We start from the raw sequence: 4846 nt of genomic DNA, 5'->3' as shown, positions 1-4846 counted from the left end.
TATTATTATTATTATTAACCACAACGGTCCAATCGAAGCTGCACCATCCATGGGAAGAGCTTCCTTCACGCTATTGTGGCCACCATCTTGACTTTTTTGACCTTATCACCCGACACCCCCTGGGTGGAAGAATGGCTCGTCCCTTTCCGTTGGTTTGCTTCGAATCGCAGCTCTTCCAGCCCTGGTTATTATTTGAAGTTTTACATTTCTAAATTTTATTTTTAAGAGACGGGCGCTGGAGATCAGATCCGCCCGGTGCCGTTAGGTATACTGTATGAATGCGGAGGGAGAAATATTCTGCTTTTTTTTTTCTCCCAGCTCTTGCCTACCCCTCCCCTTGGTCCCTTTCTCTTCTTTCTTTTAATGACCCTTCCCTAATTAAAACCCATTTGAGCAGGAAGCGCAGCGACCGCCTCTCTGCCGTTTCCCTTTTCTGAATTTCCAGGAACGCTTCCACGGGCTTCGGTGGACCTTCTTAGAAATTTTTCAGAACAAATAGCCGCATCTGCCTCTTGGCTCAGAACCACCCCACCCCACCCCCCAAATGCAGAAAGATCAACTGGGGTGCTGCTTCATGCATTTCTTTTTTAAAAAAAAAATTGTACTCAAATAAATGGTTGGAAACTGACCAAAGAGAGAAACAACCTGGAATTAAGGAGAAACTTCCTGACAGTGAGGATAATCAACCAGTGGAACTACTTGCCACCAGAAGCTGTGGGTGCTTCATCACTGGAGGCTTTTAAGAAGAGACTAGGCGGTCACCTGTCTGAGATGGTATATAGGTTCTCCTGCTTGAGCGGGGGGCTGGACTAGAAGACCTCCAAGGTCCATTCCAGCTCTATTCTATTCTATTCTATTCTATTCTATTCTATTCTATTCTACTCTATTCTATTTCTTCTTCTCTTCTCTTCTAATTATTTCTATTCTATTCTATTCTATTCTATTTCTTCTCTTCTCTTCTCTTCTCTTCTCTTCTCTTCTCTTCTAATTATTTCTATTCTATTCTATTCTATTCTAATTATTTCTGTTTAATTATTATTTCTAATTATTCTATTCAATATTCTATTCTATTTCATTTCATTCCATTCCATATTTTCTATTCTATTCTATTCTATTCTATTCTATTCTATTCTATTCTATTCTATTCTATTCTATTTCTTCTTCTCTTCTCTTCTATTCTCTTCTCTTCTCTTCTATTCTATTCTATTCTAATTATTTCTATTCTATTCTATTCAATATTTAATATTTTTTCAGTACCATTGCAACTTTGAACAGTCACTAAACAAACATTTGTAAGTCAAGGACTTCACTCTGTAAGGACTGGGAAGACTGATTGATTGGTTTGTTTATTTAAATCCCGCCTTTATTTTTTTATATATAAATAACTCAAGCCGGCGAACCTATCCCAACAGACCTTCCACCTCCTATTTTCCCCACAAAGACAATCCTGTGAGGTAGGCCGGGCTGAAAGAGAGAGAGAGGGACTGGACGATGTTCTATTTTGCAAAAAGAAAAAAGAAAAAAAAACGGAAAAAAACCCCAAGGTATTATAACCGAAATGTGAAGCTTGCAAATCTATTTGGGGGGTGTTTTCTATGCTCCCTGTCCTATATCCTATTCTTAAAATTGCTATGATTTTTATGATTTTAGGCCAGGACAATTACTTTATTATACTAATAGTCAATTACCCTTTCCTCCATACTAAACTCTACAGTATGACTATACTATCATTGTTAGAGCATTTCCTCTTTATTATGACATTTGTTTGCTTTTACATGGAATAAATTTATTATGGTTATAATGATCTTGTCCAACTCAGGACAAGAAGCAACGGATGGAAACTCATCAAGGAGAGAAGGAACCTGGAACTAAGGATAAATTTCCTGACAGCGAGAACAATTAATATAAATTAAATTAATAAATAAATTAATAAATAAATAAATTAATCAGTGGAACTCCTTGCCTCTAGAAACTGTGGGTGCTCCATCACTGGAGGCTTTTAAGAAGAGACTTGTCTGAAATGGTAGAGGGTCTCCTGCTTGAGCAGGGGGTTGGACTAGATGACCTCCAAGGTCACTTCTAGCCCTAGGCTTCTATATTCAGCCATCTTAAAGCATGCTGGCTGGGGAATGTTAGGAGTTAGGTCAGAGGGAGAAGCAACCTGGAACGAAGGAGGAATTTCCTGACAGTGAGAACAATTATCCAGTGGAACTCCTTGCCTCTAGAAACTGAGGGTGCTCCATCAATGGAGGCTTTTAAGAAGAGATTGGACAGCCATTTGACTGAAATGCTATAGAGTCTCCTGCTTGAGCAGGGGGCTGGACTAGTGGACCTCTAGAAGATCCCTTCCAATTGTTATTACGTTAACAGTTGCAGGAATAGAGCATAGTCTAGAGAAAAGAAAGATTAGGGGGGACATGATAGCAGTCTTCCAGCATTTGAGGGGCCACCCCAAAGAAGAGGGGGGGTTCCACCTATTCTCCAAAGCACCTGAAGGCAGGACAAGAAGCCACGGATGGAAACTAATCAAGGTGAGAAGCAACCTGGAACTAAGGAAGAGTTTCCTGACAGTCAGAACAATTAATCAGTGGAACGGAAGTTGCCTCTGGAACAAAAACACCGGGGATTTTTAAGAAAAGATTGGAGAGCCATTCGTCTGAAATTGTACAGTGCCTCCTGCTTGAGCAGGGGGTTGGACTAGAAGACCTCCAAGGTCCCTTCCAGCTCTATTCTATTCTATTCTATTCTATTCTATTCTATTCTATTCTATTCTATTCTATATTCCAAGCAACCTGGAATTAAGGAGAAACTTCCTGACAGTGAGGACAATTAACCAGTGGAACAGCTTGCCACCAAAAATCGTGGGCGCTCCATCCCTGGAGATTTTTAAGAAGACATTGGAGAGTCACTTGTCTGAGATGGTATAGGTTTTCCTGCTTGAGCAGGGGGTTGGACTAGAAGACCTCCAAGGTCCCTTCCAACTCTGCTATTCTATTCTATTCCATTCCATATTTTCTATTCTATTCTATTCTATTCTATTCTATTCTATTCTATTCTAATTATTTCTATTCTATTCTATTCCTTATTTCTATTCTATTCTATTCTATTCTAATTATTTCTATTCTATTCTATTCTATTCTATTCTATTCTATTCTATTCTATTCTATTCTAATTATTTCTGTTATATTCCATTCTATTCTATTCTATTCTGTTCTGTTCTGTTCTGTTCTGTTTGCCCTTTCTTTTCCCTGCACAAAAAACCAGACCAGATGCCCAGAAATAAATCTCCGTAAATCAGGAGTTGAGATTTTCAGCCCCGGCAGATGCAGCCTGTTCTGCTGGCAATTTGGTGCATGGAGTCTCCAATCTCCCTAGAATTACAGCTCAATCATATTTTGCAAGGAGCGTTTCGTTCTGCCTCTGCCGGGCACAATTTCTCTGTGTTCAGCTGCACACGAGGGAGCAGAGTGCTTCGGAGGGGGGGGGGGGGAGGGGATGGAGCCCAAATAAATTTGATTTCCTTCAGTCTGCTTTCTTGGAAAATTAAATAGAGTGGGCTTGCTTATTCGCCCCGGTAATAATTCCCCCATCCTTTTGCTTCCATTTCATTACTTGTCTGACAGAAAAGTTTGAGGATGCCCTGCTAGAATAACAGGACAGAGTAACATAGTTGGAAGGGGCCTCAGGGGTCATCTAGCCCAACCCCCTGCTCAGGCAGGAGACCCTAGACCGTTTCAGACAAATGGCTGTCCAGTCTCTTCTTCAAAACCTCCAGTGATGGAGCAGCCACAACTTCTGGTGGCAAGCAGTTCCACTGGTTAATTGCTCTCACTGTTAGGAAATTTGTCCTTACTTCTAGGTTGCTTCTCTCCTTGATAAAAGTTTCCATCCATTGCTTCTGTTTTCAGGTGCTTTTCAGGAACAGATTGACACCCCCCCTTCTTTGTGGGGCAGCCCCTCAAATATTGGAAGTCCACTACTCCTTCTTTTCACTAGAACATGGAACATATAATAATTGAGCTGGAAGGGATCTTGGAGGTCTTCTAGTCCAACCACCTGCTCAAGCAGGAGACCCTTGACCATTTCAGACAAGTGGCTGTCCAGTCTCTTCTTCAAAACTTCCAGTGTTGGAGCATTCACCGCTTCTGGAGGCAGGTGGTTCCACTGGTTAATTGTCCTCACTGTCAGGAAGTTTCTCCTTAGTTCCAGGTTGCTTCTCTCCTGGATGAGTTTCCATCCATTGCTTCTTCTCCTGCCTTCAGGCGCTTTGGAGAAGAGCTTGACTCCCTCTTCTTTGGGGCAGCCCCTGAGATATTGGAACACCCCTTAGATATTAGAACACTGAATATACAGTACTTGTGAGCCCAGCTGAGCCCCAAATTTATGTTGCTAAGCAAGACAGAGGTTAAAGGCCATTTTACGGCCTTCCTTTCCACCGTTGTTAGATGAATCTCTGCAAAAGGGGGAATCACGTGACACTGGGACGCTGCAACCGTCCTAAATACGAGTCAGTTGCCAAGCCTCTGAATTTGGATCATGTGACCCTGCAGATGCTGCAACGGTCGTAAGTGTGAAGAACGGTCCTAGGTCACCTTTTTCAGTGCCGTTGTAACGTTGTATGGTCAACAATTGAACTTTTGTATGTCAAGAACTTACCTGTGTTTACCCGAGATAAGCTGAAATCTCTATTTAAACACAAATTAATAGGGTTCACTTGGGTACCTTTGTCTGCATGGGGAGGGAGGGAGGGAGGGAGGGAGGGAGGGAGGGAGGAAGGAAGGAAGGAAGGAAGGAAGGAAGGAAGGAAGGAAGGAAGGAAGGAAGGAAGGAAGGAAGGAAGGAAGGA

Source organism: Protobothrops mucrosquamatus, unplaced genomic scaffold, assembly GCF_001527695.2.
Source record: "Protobothrops mucrosquamatus isolate PMUCROS unplaced genomic scaffold, P.Mucros_1.0 scaffold4394, whole genome shotgun sequence".
Taxonomy (NCBI): domain Eukaryota; kingdom Metazoa; phylum Chordata; class Lepidosauria; order Squamata; family Viperidae; genus Protobothrops; species Protobothrops mucrosquamatus.
This window is presented reverse-complemented; position numbering follows the sequence as displayed.